The sequence below is a fragment of the Hordeum vulgare genome, chromosome 2H (genome assembly GCF_904849725.1).
Source record: "Hordeum vulgare subsp. vulgare chromosome 2H, MorexV3_pseudomolecules_assembly, whole genome shotgun sequence".
Taxonomy (NCBI): domain Eukaryota; kingdom Viridiplantae; phylum Streptophyta; class Magnoliopsida; order Poales; family Poaceae; genus Hordeum; species Hordeum vulgare.
In genome coordinates this window covers 193,096,860-193,118,844 of record NC_058519.1, presented here as the reverse complement: position 1 = coordinate 193,118,844, position 21,985 = coordinate 193,096,860, and positions in this window count along the sequence as shown.

The following is a 21,985-nucleotide window of genomic DNA, read 5'->3' as shown; positions in this document are numbered from 1 at the left end:
TCGATTCTTGGGATAAGTGCAAAGATGCTTATATATCCAAGTATTTTCCACCGGCTAAGATCATCTCTCCCCGTAATAATATCATGAATTTCAAGCAACTTGATCATGAACATGTTGCACAATCTTGGGAGAGAATGAAATTAATGATTAGAAATTGTCCCGCTCATGGCTTGAGTCTTTGGATGATTATTCAAATCTTTTACGCTGGCTTGAATTTCGCTTCTAGAAATACCTTTGACTCCGCCTCAGGTGGAACGTTCATGGAAATCACGTTAGGGGAAGCCACAAAGCTCTTAGACAACATCATGACAAACTACTCTCAGTGGCACACTGAAAGGTCACCTACTAGTAAGAAGGTACACGCTATAGAAGAAATTAACTCGTTGTGTGCTAAGATGGATGAGTTAATGAATTTAGTTGCTATTATAGGTGCTCCTTTGGATCCTAATGACATGCCCTTGTCTTCTTTGATTGAGAGTAGCAACGCTAGCTTGGATGTTAATTTTGTTGGTAGGAATAACTTTGGCAACAACAATGCTTTTAGAGGAAACTATGTTCCTAGGCCTTTTCCTAGTAACTCCTCTAATAACTTTGGCAACTCCTACAACAATACTCATGGAAATTACAATATATTACCCTCTGATCTAGAGAGTAATATCAAAGAGTTCATCAACTCTCAAAAGATTTTCAATGCGTCCATAGAGGAAAAGCTACTCAAAATTGACGATTTGGCTAAGAGCGTTGATAGAATGTCTAGTGATGTTGATGCTTTGAATGTTAGATGTGCTCCTCCCAAAATCAACATGGATGAAACTTTTAAAGCTATGCATGTTTCCATGATTGAAAGCCAAGAAAGAACCGCCCAAATCCGTGCTAGACATGAATGGCTTAAAAAGATGTGTTCTCGTGATGAGAATCACGAAGATCTTAAAATGCTTGGTGTGACTCCCATTGAATCTTTGTTTTCTTGTGTCAAACCTAATGATTATGGGGTTGGATATGAATCCACTTTGGTTGAAAAGTGCCCCAATGATTCAGAGTCCATCTATCTTGATGCTAAAAGCATTGAAACTGGAGTAGAAGATGTTAAAACTTTGAGTAGTAATGAAATTACTACCGTGGATTTCAAGGAATTCAATTATGATAGTTGCTCCTTGATTGAATGCATTTTTTTGATGCAATCCATGTTAAACTCTCCACACTCTTATAGCCAAAACAAAGCCTTTACCGATCATATCATCGAAGCTACGATAAAATCTCTTGAAGAGAAACTTGAATTGGAAGTCTCTATCCCTAGAAAGCTTCATGATGAGTGGGAACCTACCATCAAAATCAAAATTAAAAACTATGAATGCAATGATTTGTTTGATTTGGGTGCTAGTGTTTCTGCGATTCCAAAGTCTTTATGTGATGTTCTGGGTTTTAATGAGATTGAAGAGTGTTCTCTTAATTTGCATCTTGCTGATTCTACTGTCAAAAAACCCATGGGAAGGATCAATGATGTTCTTATTATTGCAAATAGGAACTATGTACCCGTGGATTTCATTGTGCTTGACATTGATTGCAATCCTACATGCCCTATTATTCTTGGTAGACCTTTCCTAAGGACTATCGGTGCTATCATCGATATGAAGGAAGGGAATATTAGATTTCAATTTCCTTTAAGGAAGGGCATGGAACACTTTCCTAGAAAGAAAATAAGATTGCCTTATGAATCCATGATGAGGGTCACTTATGGTTTGAGCACCAAAGATGATGATACGTGTTTCTATCGCTTTTATGCCTAGCTAAGGGCGTTAAACAATAGCGCTTGTTGGGAGGAACCCAATGAATTTATCTTTTTCTTTCTGTTTTGTTGCGTACACGCTTTCATAATTCTGTTGTGATTGTGTTTTTTCTGTTTTTTTTGTGTTTGAGCCAAGCAAAACTTTTATGACTAGTCTCGGTAATGGTTGTTTGATCCTGCTGGAAAAAGACAGAAACTTTTCGCTCATGAGATGATTTTTCATTTTTATTTAGAAAGAGCTTTTGAGTTGATTCTTTTTGCTGCTGGTAGATATGCTTTTTGCCCAGGCCGTCGTAATTGTTTAGAGTTTTTGAGGTAACAGAAGTATACAAAGTATACAAATTGCTACAAACTGGTCTGTTTTTGATAGATTCTGTTTTTGTTGAGTGGTTGCTTGTTTTCATGAAACTATGGTTAGTATCGGGGGGTACTAGCCATGGAAAACTGAGAATACAGTATCCCAACATCAATATAGATAGAATTCAAGTTTGCTACAGTACCAAAAGAAGTGGTAGTTTTGTGTTGTGAAGTTTTCAAGTTTTGGGTGATGTTCTCATGGACGATGCGATAAGGAGTGGAAAGAGCTCAAGCTTGGGGGTGCCCAAGGCATCCCAAGCCAAATTCAAGGACACCAAAAAGCCTAAGCTTGGGGATGCCCCGGGAAGGCATCCCCTCTTTCGTCTTCAATCCATCGGTAACATTACTTGGAGCTATATTTTTATTCACCACATGATATGTGTTTTGCTTGGAGCGTCTTGTATCTTAGGAGTCTTTTCTTTTTGTTGTGTCACAATCATCCTTGCTGCACACCTTTTTGAGAGAGAGATACATGCACTCATCGTGATTTTGCTAGAATGCTCATAGTGCTTCACTTATATCTTTTGAGCTATATACTTTTGCTCTTGTGCTTCATTTATATCTTTAGATCACGGCGGTGCGTGATTTGGTAGTTGGCTTATGCTATGAAAGTAGTCCCAAAGGTGATAGATACCCAAAGAGGATGCAAAAACCTCCATCTTCATGTGCATTGAATAGAAAGAGAAGTTTTGATTCCTCTCAATTAATTTTGAGACGTGGATTTGGTAATATTAAGAGCTATGTTAGTAGGGTGTTGTGAATCTAGAAATACTTGTGTTGAAGTTAGTGATTCTCGTAGCATGTACGTATGGTGAACCGCTATGTTAGGAAGTCGGAACATAATTGATCTATTGATTGTCATCCTTTGTGTTGAGGTCGGGATCGCGCGATGGTTAACACCTACCAACCCTTCCCCTCGGAGTATGCATTTAGCACTTTGTTCCGATTACTAATAAAAATGTTCGCAAAAAGTATGTGAGTTCTTCATGACTAATATGAGTCCATGGTATATATGCACTTTCACCTCCCACCATTGCTAGCCTCTCTAGTGCCGCGCAATTCTCGCTGGTGCACAAACCCACCAAATTCCTTCCTCAAAACAACCACCATACATACCTACTATGGCATCTTCATAGCCATTCCGAGATATATTGCCATGCAACTCCCACCGTTCCGTCTCATGACTTGTGCCGTCACTCTTATATTGACATTGCATGATCATAAGATAGCTAGCGAGATGTTTCAACGTCACACGCCATGCTAGATCGTTGCACATCCCGGTAAACTGCCGGAGGCATTTCCTATGGAGTCATCATCATCATTTTGAGCTGTGAGTAAATAAAAGTGTGATGATCATCATTATTAGAGCATTGTCCCATGTGAGGAAATAATAATAAAAAAATAGGCCAAAGAGCCCAAGAATAAAAAAAAAGAGAAAAAAAGAGGCCTAGGAGCCCAAATAAAAAAAGAGAGAAAAAGAGAGAAGGGACAATGCTACTATCTTTTTCCACACTTGTGCTTCATGATAGCACCATGTTCTTCATGATTGAGATCTTCTTGCTTTGTCACTACCATATGCTAGTGGGAATATTCATTATATAACTTGGCTTGTATATTCCAATGATGGGCTTCCTCAAAATTTCCCTAGGTCTTCGTGAGCAAGCAACTTCGATGCACACCCACTAGTTCTCCTTTTGAGCTTTCACATACTTATAGCTCTAGTGCATCTCTTGTATGGCAATCCCTACACATTCACATTGATATCTATTAATGGGCATCTCCATAACCCTTTGATATGCCGAGTCAATGTGACCATCTCCTCCTTTTTGTCTCACAACCACTACCACACTCTATTCCACCTATAGTGTTATATCCATGGCTCGCGCTCATGTATTGCGTGATAGTTATAAAAAGTTTGAGAAAGTAAGAGTGCGAAAACAATTACTTGGCAAATACCGGGGTTGTGCATGATTTACATTAGTTGTGTGAGGATGATGGAGCATAGCGAGACTATATGATTTTGTAGGGATAACTTTCATTGGCCTTGTTATTTTGAAAATTCATGATTATCTAGCTAGTTTGCTTCAAATATTATTGTTTTCTTGTCAATAGCTGATACGTCTCCATCCTATCTACAATTTTTGATTGTTTCATGCCAATATTCTACAACTTTCATATACTTTTGGCAACTTATTATACTATTTTTGGGACTAACATATTGATCCAGTGCCCAGTGCCAGTTCCTGTTTGTTGCATGTTTTTTGTTTCACAGAATATCCATACCAAACAAAGCCCAAGCGTAATAAAAACTTACGGGGATTTTTTTGGAATATTTATGATTTTTTGGAAGAAGAATCAACGCGAGGCGATGCACGGAGTGCCCACAAGCCCTATCGCCGCGGCCAGGGGGTGGGCCCGCGGCAGGCAGGCTTGTGGCCACTCCTTAAAGCGGTTGGAGCCCTTCTTTAGTCACAAGAAAGATAATATCCGGAAGAAAATCGTGGTAAAAATTTCAGCCCAATCGGGATCTCCGGGAATTTTAGAAACGGTGAAACGCAGAATCTGGGAGCGCAGAAACAGAAGCACACACAGAGAGATCCAATCTCGGAGGGCCTCTCGCCCCTCCGCCGCCATGGAGATCATGGACCAGAGGGGAAACCCTTCTCCCATCTAGGGTGGAGGTCAAGGAAGAATAAGAAAGAGGGGGCTCTCTCCCTCTCTCTCCCGGCGGCGCCGGAACGCCGCCCGGGACATCATTGTGTGACGGCGATCTACACCAACACCTCCGTCATCTTCACCAACATACCAATCATCTTCCCCATCTATATTTAGCGGTTCACTCTCCCACAACCCGCTGTATCCTCTACTTGAACATGGTGCTTTATGCTACATATTATTATCCAATGATGTGTTGCTATCATATGATGTCTCAGTAGATTATCGTTGTCCTATCGGTGATTGATGAATTGCTACGATTGGTTTAATTTGCTTGTGATTATGTTGCTGTCCTTTGGTGCCCATCATATGATCGCGCACGTGGATCACACCATAGGGTTAGTTGTATGTTGATAGGACTATGTATTGGCAGGCTAGAGTGACAGAAGCTTTAAACCTAGCATAGAAATTGATGCATATGGGATTGAAGGGGGACCAATATATCTTATTGCTATGGTTGGGTGTTACCTTAATGAACGTTAGTAGTTGCGGACGCTTGCTAATAGTTCCAATCATAAGTGCATAGAATTCCAAGTACGGGATGACATGCTAGCAGAGGCCTCTCCCACATGATACTTGCTATCGATCTAGTAACGTAGTCAATTGCTTAGGGACAATTCTGCAACTCCTACCACCACTTTTCCACACTCGTTAGACACTCGTAGTTGTTTCTTTATCTAACCAACCCCTAGTTTTATTTACGTGTTTTTTACTTTCTTGCAGGCCTATCATATCACTCCTACAAAGTACTTCTAGTTTCTTACTTATTCTAGGTAAAGCGAACGTAAAGTGTGCGTAGAGTTGTATCGGGGGTCGATAGAACTTGAGGGAATATTTGTCCTACCTTTAGCTCCTCGTTGGGTTCGACACTCTTACTTATCGAGAAAGTCTACTATTGATCCCCTATACTTGTGGGTTATCAAGACCTTTTTCTGGCACCGTTGTCGGGGAGCAATAGTGTGGGGTGAATATCCTCGTGTGTGCTTGTTTGCTTTATCACTAAGTAGATTTATTTGCTGTTCTAAGTTGTTCTCTATCTTTAGTTATGGATATGGAACACGAAATACCAAAACAATTTGGTGTACTTGCTACTCATGGAGATGGGGAACCTCCTAAAACCCTCGAGGCTCGTTATGTGGAAAATATAATGCACTTCTTTAATAATCCTGAGAAAGCCCCATTCAATTATATAATGGGATGCACGTTGGATCAACGTGAATACTTTAGGGATTATCGCTTGACGCAAAACGGGAAACTTTTATGGGATCAAAACTATTTGTTGAAATGGTATGCTTCGGAAATATGCAAGAGATATGGTGTTACTTGTTGCTCTAGGATGAAGGCTCCACACCTTCCCTTTTATTGTGAATTTAATGATCATAAAACCTTGGCTTCTTATGCTAATGGTATATATGATTACTATGATGTGGATCAAATAGAAGAGTTTGTTGCTTTTATGGGTACTTACGAAACTGAGGCTCTGTTTAAAAGGTGTGATGATAATGATGATGCTCCTTACCGATCTGAAAATTTGGCTATGCTTCATTATTGTTATACTAATTATGAATATAATGCCCATATTGAACGATTTAAGGAGAAATCCTATGATGCCCAAGAATAGACTATTATTTTGCAAGAAACTATGGAAGAAGTAAATGCTAAAATTGTGAGCTCATTAGATGAAAAAGATGAAGAGGAGAGCGAAGAACAAAAGGAGGAAGAGCAGACTAGCTACCCGTGTTCACCTTCTAATGAGAGTAACTCTTCTACTCATACATTATTTAATTTTCCTTCGTTCTTACCGAAGGATGAATGCTATGATCCCTTGGATTCGTTTGAAATATCCCTTTTTGATGAACTTGATGCTTGCTATGCTTGTGGCCATGATGCCAATAGGAATGATGCTTATGAAGATGAGCTAGATATAGTTCCTTATGTTACACATGATGATTTTGGTGAATATAATATGCACGTGCTTTCTGCTCCTACTTGCAATTATTATGAGAGAGGAACTACATCTCCACCTCTCTATGTTTCCAATACGATAAAATTGCAAGAAACTACTTATGCTATGTATTGGCCTTTACTTGATGTGCATGAATTGTCCTTTTATGACATGCCAATGCATAGGAAAAGAGTTAGACTTCATCATTGCATGATATATGTTACCTTGTGCTGACTACTAAATTTCAAATCATTGCTAATTAAAACTGGCTTTGATATACCTTGGGATCCTGGTGGATCCATTACTTGAGCACTTTATGCCTAGCTTAATGGCTTTAAAGAAAGCGCTACCTGGGAGACAACCCGGAAGTTTTAGAGAGTCATTTATTTCTGTTGAGTGCTTTTATTTAGTTTAAAAACTAAAAAAATATAGAGGGGAACTTAAAAAAAATTCAAAAAGAGATGTGATTGAAAGGTGATGCATTGCGGAAGTGAGGGTCGACCTTGAACACTTGTGTTCATGCTCATGAAAACAATGTAGAATTTTTCATGGAAGTTTATCACAAAAATAATTATCCCCTTGTACAATTCCTTTGTGTTTTTAAAAATAATGTGCCAAGTAAAGCCTTTACGATTAGTTTGGGTGATAGTTGTTTGATCACGCTGAGAAAAGACAGAAACTTTCTGCTCACGAAATTAATTTTCATTTTTATTATGGAAGAGCTTTTGAATTGATTCTCTTTTTCCGCTGATTGATATGCAAATTTCCCAGACGTTCGTAATTTTTCAGATTTTTTGAGATATCAGAAGTATACGGAATATACAGATTGCTACAGACTGTTCTGTTTTGACAGATTGTGTTTTCTATGCATTGTTCTCTTATTTTGATGAATCTATGGGTAGTATCGGTGGGTATGAACCATGGTGGAGTTGGATTACAGTAGATATAATTCTAATATGAATTTAGAATGGGTTCACAACAGTACTTGAAGTGGTGATTTATTTTATTATACTAACGGATCTCACGAAGTTTTGTTGAATTCTGTGTGATTGAAGTTTTTAAGTTTTGGGTGAGAGCACGATTGATGAAGGAATAAGGAGAGGAAAGAGCCTAATCTTGGGGATGCCCGAGGCACCCAAAGGTAATATTCAAGGAAGACTCAAGCGTCTAAGCTTGGGGATGCCCCGGAAGGCATCCCCTCTTTCGTCTACAATCTATCGGTAATTTTACTCTGAGCTTTATTTTAATTCGTCACATGATATGTGCAAATGCTTGGAGCGTCTTTTGTGTTTATTTTTCCTTTTTCTTTTTTTCACCATGCTGGTATGAGATAGTCCTTGGTTGGCTTTATAGAATGCTTCATGTGCTTCACTTATATCTTTTGAAGTTTGGATTGCCTGTTTCCTTAGATATAGAAAACCGCCATTTGTAGAATGCTCTTTTGCTTCACTTATATTTGTTAGAGCGGGGCATATCTTTTGTAGAAAGAATTAAACTCTCATGCTTCACTTATAGCTATTTAGAGAGTTAACAGGAGTTGGTCATTCACATGGTTAGTCATAAAATCCTACATAAAACTTGCAGATCACTGAATATGATATGTTCGATTCCTTGCAACAGTTTTGCGACATGAATATGTGATATTAGAGTCATGCTAGTGAGTAATTGTGTATTTTTAGAAATACTTGTGTTAAGGTTTGTGATTCCCGTAGCATGCACATATGGTCAACCGTTATGTGATGAAGTCGGAGCATGATTTATTTATTGATTGTCATCCTTTGTGTGGAGGTCGGGATCGCGCGATGGTTAACTCCTACCAACCTTTCCCCTAGGAGCATGCGTGTAGTACCTTGTTTCGATGACTAATAGACTTCTGCAATAAGTATGTGAGTTCTTTATGACTAATGTTGAGTCCATCGATTATACGCACTCTCACCCTTCCACCATTGCTAGCCTCTCTAGTATCGCGCAACTTTCGTCGGTGCATTACACCCACCATATAGCCTTCCTCAAAACAGCCACCATACCTACCTATTATGGCATTTTCATAGCCATTTCGAGATATATTACCATGCAACTGCCACCGTTATGTCTCATGAAATGTGCCACCACTTCCATATTGCCATTGCATGATCGTAAGATAGATAGCATGATGTTTCCATGGCTTGTCCATTTTTTGATGTCATTGATATGCTAGATCATTGTCACGGTACACTACCGAAGGCATTTCATATAGAGTCATCATTGCTCTAAGTATTGAGTTGTAAGTGTGATGATCATTATTAATAGAGCATTATCCCATGTGAGGAAATAAAAGAGGACATGGAAGCTCATTTACAAAAAAGAGGCCAAAGATGCCCACCAAAATAAAAAAAAATAAAAAAAAGAGGCCAAAGAGCTCACAAAAATGAGAGAAAAGAGAGAAGGGACAATTGCTACTATCCTCTTTCCACACTTGTGCTTCAAATAGCACTATGATCGTCATGACACAGAGTCTCCTATGTTGTCACTTCCATATACTAGTGGGAAATTTTCATTATATAACCTGGCTTGTATATTCCAATGATGGGCTTCCTCAAAATTGCCCTAGGTCTTCGTGAGCAAGCAAGTTGGGTGCACATTCACTAGTTTCTTTTGTGAGCTTTCATACACTTATAAGATCTAGTGCATCCGTTGCGTGGCAATCCATACTCACTCACATTGATATCTATTGATGGGCATCTCCATAGCTCGTTGATACGCCTAGTTGATGTGAGACTATCTCCTCCTTTTTTGTCTTTTCCACGACAACCATATTCTATTCCACCCATATTTCTATGTCCATGGCTCATGCTCATGTATTGCGTGAAAGTTGAAAAGGTTTGAGAACACTAAAGTATGAAACAATTGCTTGGCTAAAACCGGGGTTGTGCATGATTTAAATACGTTGTGTGGGGAAGATGGAGCATAGTCAGACTATATGATTTTGTAGGGATAACTTTCCTTGGCCATGATATTTTGAGAATACATGATTGCTTTGTTAGTATGCTTGAAATATTATTGTCTTTATGTCAAATGATAGACTATTGCTTCGAATCACTCGTGTTTTAGTATTCATGCCATGATTAGATTATATGATCAAGATTATGCTAGGTAGCATTCCACATCAAAAATTATCTTTCTTATCATTTACCTACTCGAGGAAGAGCAGGAATGAAGCTTGGGGATGCTAATATGTCTCCGTCGTATCTAAAATTTTTGATTGTTTCATACCAATATTCTACAACTTTCATATACTTTTGGCAACTTTTTATACTATTTTTGGGACGAACATATTGATCCAGTGCCCAGTGCCAGTTCCTGTTTGTTGCATGTTTTTTGTTTCGCAGAATATCGATACCAAACGAAGTCCAAACATAATAAAAACTTACGGGGATTATTTTTGGAATATTTATGATTTTTGGGAAGAAGAATCAACACGAGGCGATGCACGGAGTGCCCACAAGCCCTATTGCCACGGCCAGGGGGTCGGCCCACGGCAGGCAGGCTTGTGGTCACTCCTTAATGTAGTTGGAGCCCTTATTTCGCCGCAAAAATATAATATCCGAAAGAAAATCGTGTTAAAATTTCAGCCCAATCGGAGTTACGGATCTCCGGTAATTTCACAAACGGTGAAACGCAGAATCTAGGAGCGCAGGAACAGAAGGACACAGAGAGAGAGATCCAATCTCGCAGGGGCTCTCACCCCTCCGCCGCCATGGAGACCATGGACCAGAGGGGAAATCCTTCTCCCATCTAGGGAGGAGGTCAAGGAAGAAGAAGAAGGAGGGGGGCTCTCTCCCCATCTCTCCCGGCGGTGCCGGAACGCCGCCCGGGACATCATCGTGTGACGGCGATCTACACCAACACCTTCGTCATCTTCACCAACATCTCCATCATCTTCCCCCATCTATATTCAGCGGTTCACTCTCCCGCAACCCGTTGTACCCTCTACTTGAACATGGTGCTTTATGCTACATATTATTATCCAATGATGTGTTGCTATCCAATGATGTCTGAGTAGATTATCGTTGTCCTATCGGTGATTGATGAATTGCTATGATTTGTTTAATTTGCTTGTGGTTATGTTGTTGTCCTTTGGTGCCCATCATATGATCACGCGCGTGGATCACACCATAGGGTTAGTTGTATGTTGATAGGACTATGTATTGGCAGGCTAGAGTGACAGAAGCTTCATACCTAGCATAGAAATTGATGCATATGGGATTGAAGGGGGACAAATATATCGTATTGCTATGGTTGGGTTTTACCTTAATGAACGTTAGTAGTTGCGGACGCTTGCTAATAGTTCCAATCATAAGTGCATAGAATTCCAAGTAAGGGATGACATGCTAGCAGAGGCCTCTCCCACATGATACTTGCTATCGATCTAGTAACATAGTCAATTGCTTAGGGACAATTCCGCAACTCCTACCACCACTTTTCCACACTCGTTAGACACTCGTAGTTGTTTCTTTATCTAACCAGCCCCTAGTTTTATTTACGTGTTCTTTACTTTCTTGCAGGCCTATCCTATCACTCCTACAAAGTACTTCTAGTTTCTTACTTGTTCTAGGTAAAGCCAACGTAAAGTGTGCGTAGAGTTGTATCGGTGGTCGATAGAACTTGAGGGAATATTTTTCCTACCTTTAGCTCCTCTTTGGGTTCGACACTCTTACTTATCGAGAAAGGCTACAATTGATCCCATATACTTGTGGGTTATCAATAGCAAACTATTGTTTCGAATCTTACGGATCTGAACATTCATGTCACGTGAAAGTAGTTGCAAAGGACAACTATGCTTGGTAGCATTCCAAATAAAAATTCATTCTTTATCACTTCCCTACTCGAGGACGAGCAGGAGTTAAGCTTGGGGATGCTTGATATGTCTCCAATGTATCTATAATTTTTGATGGTTTCATGCTATTATCTTGTCAAACTTTGGATGTTATGCATGCCTTTTATATATTTTTTGGGACTAACTTATTAACTCAGTGCCAAGTGCCAGTTCCTGTTTTTTCCAAGTTTTTGACCCCTTTGAGAGGAGATTTTGAAACAGAGTCCAAACGAAAGAAAATCCCCGAAAAGATTTTTTCCGGAACGGAAGAAGATCGAGAAACATGAGAGCCAAGGCAGGGGAGCCTCAGGGGCCCCACAAGCCCCCACCCCGCGGCCAGGGGGAGGCCGCGGCCCATAGGCTTGTGGGCCCCCTGGGCGTCCTCTGCCCTAGGGGTTGCGCCTATGAATTCCCTAAAAATCCCAAAAAAATCAGGAGATCGTCGAAATTACTTTTCCGCCGCCGCAAGCTTCTGTCTCCGCAAGATCCCATCTAGGGCACGTTCCGGTGCCCTGTCAGAGGGGATATTCGGATACGGAGGGCTTCTTCATCAACACCATGACCTCTCCGATGATGCGTGAGTAGTTCACCATAGACCTACGGGTCCATAGCTAGTAACTAGATGGCTTCTTCTCTCTCTTGGATCTTCAATACAAAGTTCTCCATGATCTTCATGGAGATCTATCCGATGTAATCTTCTTTTGCGGTGTGTTTGTCGAGATCCGATGAATTGTGGATTTATGATCAGGTTATCTATGAATCTTATTTGAATTTGTTCTGATCTCTCTTATGCATGATTTCATATCCTTGTAATTCTCTTCGAGTTGTGGGTTTTGTCTGGCCAACTAGATCCATGATTCTTGCAATGGGAGAAGTATCGGTCTACTTGTCTCAGACGTGATGCCTATATGTATGATCATTGCCTTAGATATCGTCATGACTTTGCGCGGTTCTATCAATTGCTCGACAGTAATTTGTTCACCCACCGTGATATTTGTTATTTTGAGACAAGCCTCTAGTGAACACTATGGCCCCCAGGGTCTACTCCACACCATATTTTCAGCCTTACACTTTTTACTTCGTTGCACTTTCCTCCTTCAGATCTCACTTTGCAAACAATCTTGAAGGGATTGACAACCCCTTTGAAGCGTTGGGTGCAAGCTTATTTGTGTTTGCGCAGGTACTCTGGACTTGACGAGACCCTCCTTCTAGATCGATACCTTGGTTCTCAAACTGAGGGAAATATTTACTGCTCCTGTGCTGCATCACCCTTTCCTCTTCAAGGGAAAAACCAACACAAGCCCAGTCTCCGTCAATGTGTCAATTTCTGGCGTTGTTGTTTGAGAAGTAGCATTAGGTATGGTGGACTCATCTCGAATAACTTGGCTTTCAGGTTTTTTATGTACAAGCAGAGTTCCCACTTAGTACAGGTTAAGGCTAGCAAATAGGTTGAGAAGCGGCCAGCTAGAGAGCAACAACGGTCATGAACATGCATAATGCATAAGTAACATTGGATACTAGCATGAGTAGGACATGAACACCATGAACATAAATATCATAGATGCTATGTTGGTTTTGATTCAACTACATGCATGAACATGTGAAAAGTCAAGCCACTTGAACATTCAGAGGAGGATATAGAATCATCATACTACATCACAATCATTTTAACGCAATGTTGATATCCAAGATAAGTCATTATTCACTCCTAGCTACTTAGGAATGGCATGAGGAACTATAATCTCTAATTGTCATTGCAAACATGTTTGATCATAATAGGCTGAATCATGGATACTAGGTTAAACATATTTACAAAACCAGAGCAAATCGAGTTATTGCCTTTCACTTGCATACCCGTTTCTCTCTGCCACAACGAGTTCATCTAACATCGTCATTATTGCCTTTCACTTGCATGACCGAACGATTGGAGAATAATAATAGTGCAAGAGGGGCATGGACTAAGCTGGAATCTGCAAACATTTTATTCAAGAGGAGAAGACAAGGTAATATGGGCTCTTTATCAGATCAATAATGATGCAAATGAGAGCCACTTAATATTTTCATTGTGGTCTTCTCCTCGGTATGACTCAACAAAAAGAAAAGAAATTCAAAGAAACACACTAAAATATTTTTGGATTTCTCGTTTTTTCGCAAACGAGCAAATGAAAATAGCAAAGGAAAAACGAGAAAAACTATTTACACGGGAAAGCTCCCAACAAGTAAAAACGAACAAGCAAATCTTTTTGGGTTTTCTTTTTAGTGCTACAACAATTTAAATTAGGAAGAAAAAATCAAAAAAAAAACAAGAAACATATTTTTGGATTTTTCTCAAAGTTTTTCAAACACATAGGAAGAAAGCGAGAAAATAAATTAAACATGGATGATACAGTGAAAAAGTCTGGACACCGACAACTGGGATGAAATGTGTGAACACGAATGGAATGTCGGTGGGAATACGTACTCCCCCAAGCTTTGGGTTTTGGCCTGACTTGGTAATCACGAGTCATAGAAGCCGTGAGGTCCAATGTTGAAGTGCTGGGGAGCGGGCACCATAGGATCCCATTGTTGAGGCTCCTCACGTGTCGCACCCAGGTTGTTCCAGTAAGCGACAATGTCCTCACGCATAATCTGTTCGCATTGAGCTGCAATGAAGTCGGTGAGGCCGGCATTAGCAGCATATTGTGTGAACTCTTGAAGGATTCCAGCCCCTTCCATGAACGCATTATGCGGCCACTCGCACGGCCGTAGTTCCGCCAACCTCCGAGTATGGAGATCATTGTCAGATGACTCTCCAATAACCCCCTTGGAGTTCTTCCTCGAAGCAAAATTCCTAAAGAAACTCATCTTTTTCCTATGAACAAAATTCTGAAATTTTTAGTCCACAAAATTTTTCTCAACAAAACTTCACAAAAATGATAGCAACTACTCATAGGGATGTATAGAGGCCATAGCAAGCATTCAAACTACTTAGAACTCTAAGAATTCAACATGCAAGCTCATCTACAGAAGCACCAAGAGTAGCTAATTATTCCAAATATAAACCACTAAAACAAAAATTATTGGACACATGGAGGAGTCACATACCAAGCAACAAATCCCCGAAACAGTTTCGGAAACGGACCTTCGAGCAAAGAGATCGAAATCCGCGGTTTCGGGAGCAAGAACATGAGAGAGAGAGTGTGTGTGATAGTGATTTTTTTTCTAGGTGAATGGAGTGATGTGGGAAGAATAAGTAAGTGAGGGGGGCACGTGGGGACCACAACCCACTAGGGCGTGCCTGGGGGTCCTGGCGCGCCCAATAGTGTTGTGCCCACCTGGTGCACCTCCCTCTGATATTAGTTGCACCAAAAATTCAAAAATATTCAGAAAATATTGTGTTAAATTTTGAGGGCATTCTGAGGACTTTTATTTTTGGGTCATTTTTTGTTGCACGGAAAACTCAAAAAATAGACAAAGCATGGCATTTTATTTTATTTAACTAAGAAAAAAAGAAAACAAAAGGTAGGGACAGAAGGTAGTACTCACTACATTCAACAACTTCATACTTCTCAATAATGATCCATTAATAAGGTTGATCAAGTCTTATTAACAACCACTTTCGATTAATATGAAACCGGAAAACTTTCGTAAATCACTAAGTTAACTCAATGGGGATATGAATGTCCCCCACAATAAGCATTTCATATTTCTTTTTAACGGTAGGTAGAGGTGGTTGAAAACTTCAAATATTGATTGTCGGAGATTTTTCAAAAGCATTAATACCATTCACTTGGAATTGTTTCTTCGGAAAGTGCACCGTATGCTCATTACCATTGATATGAAAAGTGACCTTGCTTTTATTGCAATCAATAATAGCCCCTGCAGTATTCAAGAAGGGTCTACCAAGGATAATCGACATGTTGTCGTCCTCGGGCATCTCAAGTATAACAAAGTGAGTCAAAATAGTAGCATTAGCAACAATAACGGGCACATCCTCACAAATACCGATAGCTGTGGCAGTTGATTTGACAACCATTTGCAAACATATTTTAGTAAGTGTGAGTTTATTCAAATCATGTCTTTTATATAAAGAGAAAGGCATAACACTAACACTAGCTCCGAATCACATAAAGGAGTTTTCACATAATTTATTTTAATGGAGCAAGGTATAGTTTGTATTCCCGGATCTCCAAGTTTTTAGGTACTCCATCTTTAAAAGTATAATTAGCAAGCATAGTGGAGATTTCAGCTTGTGGTATTTTTCTCTTATTGGTTATGGTGTCTTTCATATAGTTTGCATAAGGAGGCATTTTCAATATATCAGTCAAGCAAGTTCTCAAAAAGACTAGCCTCGGCATTTCAGCAAAGCATTCAAAGTCTTCATCATCTTTGTTTTTAGTTTGATTAGGTGGAAAGGGCATAGGCTTTTTAACCCATGGTTCTCTTTCCTTTCCATGTTTTCTAACCACAAAGTCTCTTTTATCATATCTTTTATTCTTCGTTTGTGGGTTATCAAGATCAACAGCTGGTTCTATCTCAACATCTTTATCTGGTTCTTTATCATTTGTTTGAGTGTATTCATGAACCTCATCATTTATCTTTTTCATTATCAGAAGGTGAGTGTTCATTACCAGATTGAGTTTTAGAATCAGAGATAGGAACTTCATTATCATTCTGAGCAGGTTTTTCTATTTCAGGTTCACTAGAGGCAGGCAAAGTCCTATTATTTTTCTTCTTATTTTTCTTTTTAGAAGGACTAGGTGCATTAGTGTTAATACTTTGAGAGTCTTGTTCAATTATCTTTGGGTGTGGTTCCTCAGTCATTTTACCTCCTCTAATGGCTACTCTAACAGCAAAGTCACTTATATTATTGTTCATTTCATCAAGTAACTCCCTTTGAGATTTAGCAACTTGTTCTAATTGAGTTTGAACCATAGAGGCATGCTTTCCTACACCTCTAACATCATTTGAGATTCTAAATAACAAGTCACTTAAGCGAGCAATCATATCAGAGTTGTATTTCAATTGTTTCATAACATTTGCATTGAAGTTATCTTGCTTTCTAATGTAATTATCAAACTCATAAAGGCATTGACTAGGATATTTATTACAAGGATCATCACTATCACTCAATTTCATGATTTTACCTCTACCACCTTAGGTGGTGGTGGTGCTTCAAGCCCACGTATTTCTTTGATAGGTGGTATATTTTTAACATCCTCGGCTTTAATACCTTTTTCCTTCATAAATTTCTTTGCCTCTTGCATATTTTCAGAACTGAGATATAAGATACCCCTCTTCTTTGGAGTGGGTTTAATAGGTGTTTCATGAGGAGTCCAATCATCATAATTTTTCAATATGTTATTCAATAATTCTTCAGCTTGCGCAATAGTTCATTCCCTGAAAACAGAACCAACACAACTATCTAGGAAATCCCTAGAAGCATCGGTTAGTCCATTATAGAAGATATCAAGTATTTCATTTTTCTTAAGACGATGATCACGCAAAGCATTAAGCAATTGGAGAAAACTCCCCCAAGCTTGTGGGAGACTCTCTTCTTCAATTTGCACAAAGTTAAATATTTCTTGCAAGGCAGCTTGCTTCTTATGAGCAAGGAAATATTTTTTTAGAGAAGTAATAAATAATATCCTGGGGATTACGCACACAACTAGGAGCAAGAGTATCGTACCAAGCTTTAGCATCACCCTTTAATGAGAATGGAAATAACTTGAGAATATAGTAATAGTGAATCCTCTCATCATGAGCAAAAAGGTGGCTATATCATTCAACTTAGTGAGATGTGCCACAAAAGTTTCAGTTTCATAACCATGGAAAGGATCAGATTCAACCAAAGTGATTAACCTTGGGTCGACAGAAAATTCATAATCCTTATCATCAATAAAGATAGGTGAAGTAGCAAACTCAGGATCACATTTCATTTTAGCATTCACAGATTTTTCCTTATACTTGCATAATAATTTCTCTAGATCATCTCTATCCTTACAAGCAAGAATATCTCTAGTTGCCTCCTCACTCATAGTATAACCTTTCGATACCTTTGCAAATTCATATCTAGGAGGACTAGTTCTAGTAGGTGTTTCAAGATTCTTAGTTTCAAGTTCATCATCAGGTTCAACAATATCATGTTGTCTTACTCTAGCAATTTGTTCATCAATAAATTCACCTAGTGGCACATCATTATTAAGCAAGGTACTAGCATCATCATGAGTAGTATTCATATCATAAGTAGCATCATCAATGACTTGCGACATATCAGAATTAATAGCATGTTGTGGAGTTGCAAGTTTACTTATAACAGAAGGTGAATCTAAAACGGAGCTGGATGGCAGTTCCTTAACTTGCCTCGTCTTAGAGGGAAAAATATTAGTCTTAGCATCCTTCAGATTCTTCAGAGTGATAATATGATAATAATCCCAAGTGACTCAACAAATATTGCTATGCTCCCCGTCAACGGCGCCAGAGAAAGGTCTTGATAACCCACAAGTATAGGGGATCGCAACGGTTTTTGAGGGTAGAGTATTCAACCCAAATTTATAGATTCGACACAAGGGGAGCGAAAGAATGTATGAAGGTATTAGCAGTTGAGTTGTCAATTCAACCACACCCCACACCTGGAGATTAATTATCTGCAGCAAAGTGATTAATAGCACACTAATATGATAGTTTTGATAATAGTAGAAATAGAAATAATAACGGCAACACTGATAGCAGTGATTTTGTAGCAGTAACGATAGCAGTAGCAACAGTAGTAAATTAGCAAGAACAATATAAGGTAAATTCGTAGGCATTGGATCGGTGACTAGTTGGATGATATTCATTATGAGACAGTTATAACCTAGGGCGATACGACACTAGCTCCAGTTCATAAATATAATGTAGGCATGTATACCATAAATAGTCATACATGCTTATGGAAAGAACTTGCGTGACATGTTTTGTCCTACCCTCCCGTGGCAGCGGAGTCCTATTGGAAACTAAGGGATATTAAGGCATCCTTTTAATAGAGAACCGGAACAAAGCATTAACACACGGTGAATACATGAAATCCTCAAACTAAGATCATCACCGGGAGTGGTCCCGACAATTGTCACTCCGGGGTTGCCGGATCATAACACGTAGTAGGTGACTATAACTTGCATGATCGGATCTAGAACATGGATATAATGGTGATAGCAACATCAATCTCAGAACATAATGGATACTAGGGATCAGGACCTAACAAAACTAACTCGATTACATGATGAATCTCATCCAACTCCTCATCGACCCGCGAGCCTACGAAGGAATTACTCACTCCCGGTGGGAAGCATCATGGAATTGGCGATGGAGATATGTTGTAGATGACGAGGATCGAAGATCCCCCTCTCTGGAGCCCCAAATGGTCTCCAGATCTGGCCTCGCGATGAAGAACAGGAGACGGCGGCAGCTCCGTCTCGTGAAACGCGATAATTCTTTCTCCGTGATTTTTTTCTGGAATAATGTGATTTTATAGCGTCGGTTTCAGGATCATAGGGGCCACCACGTGGCGACAACCCACCGGGGTGCGCTTGGGGGGGGGCAGGTGCGCCCTGGTGGGTTGTGCCCACCTAGGTGCCCCCCTCACGTGGCTCTTGGCTCCACAAATTCTTATTATTGATATGAAAAATCCTCGCATGGTCCCATTCCATTCCGAGAACTTTTATTTCTGCACAAAAACAACACCATGGCAGTTGTGCTGAAAACAGCGTCAGTTCGGCATTAGTTTCGTTCAAATCATTAAAATTAGAGTCCAAAACAAGAAGAAAAGCATTAAGAAAAGTAGATACATTGGAGACGTATCAGTTGGTCACACATAGGATTAAGGGCTCTTGCCGGAAAAGCTTTTAGGCAGGGTTTCTATTGGCTCACAACCCTCCAAGATGCAACTCATCTAGTCACCAAGTGTGAGGCCTGCCAGTTCCATTCAAAGAATATTCATCAGCCAGCGCAAGCCCTCCAACTGATCCCTTTATCCTGGCCATTCTCGGTCTGGGGGCTCGATCATGGGCCCCTTTCCCCGCGCACGCCTGATGTGGAGCATAACCCGCCTCGATAGACTAACGTACAAGTTGAGCCCGCTCAGCCTCCACCGACCCGACAACCCGCTCAGCCTACACCGATCCAGCCATCAATTCAATGTTTCCGAATGCCGCAGGTCCACTTTTCCAATCCCGTAGACAACATGCTGGCTGCTACGTGCAACCTGGAGTTTCTCCCCATTCATGGAAACACCCCAGTTGAGATGGAATCTGGGAACGCCATCGAGATGCTGAAGATGGTTGTGGTTCAACAGGCGTAGTTCTCTTATAGTCATGATCGGTTGCACTCTACACCGCATGCCAGCCACACCAAGAGTCACCATGAGGATTCTCCGGCGGTTTCCTGCGGCAGTCACCGACGGTAACCTCAAGCCAACCCACCCGGACAACCAATGTAGAATGCCCAGGCGCTTGTGAACGCGTCCCGAGACGCCCGTCAGGCAGAAGCAGAGGCGGCGGTGGTGGCGGCGGCGGCGGTGGCGGCGGTGGCGGCTCAGGTGGTTCCAACTTATGCCCAGCCAGCGCTCGCGTATAGTGAGTCGGGTGGTAGGACTGTGGGGGTTCCATGTTTGTCTTTCGCCCTTCACAACGAGCGCATGCCTGAAGACTTCATAGGTCCTTGTAAGGTGCCCAACTACACACCCGATCTTGAGCCAAGTGCATAGATTGAGAGTTATGAGCTTGCTATGGACATGCTTGATGCTAGTGATGCAGTGTCTGCCAAATATCTCATGATGATGTTGGAAGGGCCAGCTCGATCATGGTTGAAGACCTACTGCCCAACCCCATCAACACGTGGGCGGAGTTGAAGGAGCTATTTATTAAAAACGTTCGTGGAACTTGCAAACGTCGAATGATAATTGTGGATGTGCAGCATTGTGTTTAGTGAATGGATGAGTCGGCTCACCATTGGACACGCCGGGTTGCAGAAATCATCCATTCATTGGATGGCACCATATGGTTAAATCCATATGCCTAGCAACATTGGTTAAAATCCTTTGTGATTTTCCTTTGATCTTGTTGATTCAACCTTTGTGTGGATACACACAATCTTCACTTGATTCTTATATATTATATTTTCAGCTCAGACGACATTCCGAACATGAGTTGGTTCTCAACAAATCAGCCTTGATTGATTGTCCAACTAAGTCCATTCGGCTTACTTGTATTTGATTGGAGCATCTGAATCTGATACACCAACCTGGAAATCATAAATTCCTTTGGTATTTAAGTATCGATATTTTTCAGATGTTCTATAATTCGATGCCTTGCATTCTATCTCCCTCTGATTGAGTAACGATACTCACATGAGGTCCATTGTGGATAAATAGACCCATCGTTGGGTTATTATTCGACATCATCCTTTACATTCAAAAAAATTCTTGTGATATTGTTCCCTTGATACATAATGCCATTGGTAAATTGTGTGGTCTACCTCTAATAAAATTGTATCCTATGCTTTAGTCAGCCATGCTCTTCAAGCATGTGTTAATTACTCTTGAAGTTTGTGGTATATGTTCCTAAGATGCCTCGATGGGTTGGACCTATACCTTCGTAAATCCGTGTGACCCGAAGAGTTTTCACGAGTCTTACTCTTGTGGTGTTTTGACGGACATTCTTTCAAAACTACAACCTGACCAAAGGCGATGAGTAAATGGGAGGTGATGCATTGATGAAGTGGGAGTCGATCTTGAACTTGTGTTCATGCCCATGGAGACGACGTTGATCCTATCACATAAGCTTCTCCTATCAATAATCATTCATTATATGATTTGATCTGGTATCTGTGGTTTGGTACTTTGCAACCATGGTTCCGACCATGATTGTTCTCCTTTGATCTCATATGTACACAAGTTAAAGTGCTTATATTCCACAGATCAATACATAGTCTAACCTCTACTCTGATCTACCTGTGAGTATTGTCCCAGGTATCTCGAAAATATCATGGAGCTATATAACTTCTTATGAGCTCCTCATCAACTATGACATTTCACTTATTCCAGTTTTCCTCGTGTTTTGAGTTGTTGGACACACAAGTACATCGATAATTGAATCGAGTACGCATTGCGATTCAACAACTTTTAGTAATCTTCCTTGTTTACGAGCTTGTACTTGATCATGTCATTCCAAGCTGTTAAGCTAGATCATCATCATCATGCTAAAGCTTGACTATGCTATCTATGTCCTTCATACCTGGAACACATTTCCAACAGTACGCTAAGCTTACATCAAGTTTTCAACATCATGTTGGTTATCTTGAAGGGAAATCT